This window comes from Meleagris gallopavo, unplaced genomic scaffold (assembly GCF_000146605.3).
Source record: "Meleagris gallopavo isolate NT-WF06-2002-E0010 breed Aviagen turkey brand Nicholas breeding stock unplaced genomic scaffold, Turkey_5.1 ChrUn_random_7180001913143, whole genome shotgun sequence".
Taxonomy (NCBI): Eukaryota; Metazoa; Chordata; class Aves; order Galliformes; family Phasianidae; genus Meleagris; species Meleagris gallopavo.
Genome location: NW_011176043.1, coordinates 1 through 365, shown reverse-complemented (window position 1 = coordinate 365; position 365 = coordinate 1). Strand labels below are relative to the sequence as shown.

General features: G+C 65.5%; 1 pseudogene; it reads left to right on the top strand.

The window, feature by feature from the left end:
* Window positions 1-6: 6 nt before the first annotated feature.
* On the top strand, window positions 7-355 carry LOC104916534 (annotated as a pseudogene).
* Window positions 356-365: the final 10 nt, after the last annotated feature.

Sequence of the window (365 nt, the reverse complement as noted above, 5' to 3'; positions counted from 1 at the left end):
TCGGGTCCTGGTGCGGGCCCCGGTCGGAGGAACATGTCGGCCCCGGAGAGCAGCGCTGGTAGCGGCGAGGCCCGGGAGGACGCGTGCCGCGATTACCAGTCGTCGCTGGAGGACCTGACGTTCAACAGCAAGCCGCACATCAACATGCTGACCATCCTGGCCGAGGAGAACGTGCCCTTCGCCAAGGACATCGTCTCCCTGATCGAGGCGCAAATCGCCAAGGTTTTTATATTCCACCGCCTACTACTCCTACCTATACTGCTGGGGGGACCGGCCGGGGCCAGGAGGAAGGGCTGAGGGACGGAGGAGGCAGGGAGAGAAGGAGGGCCCGAGAGAGGGGAAGCGGGGCGACAGAGGGAGGCAGC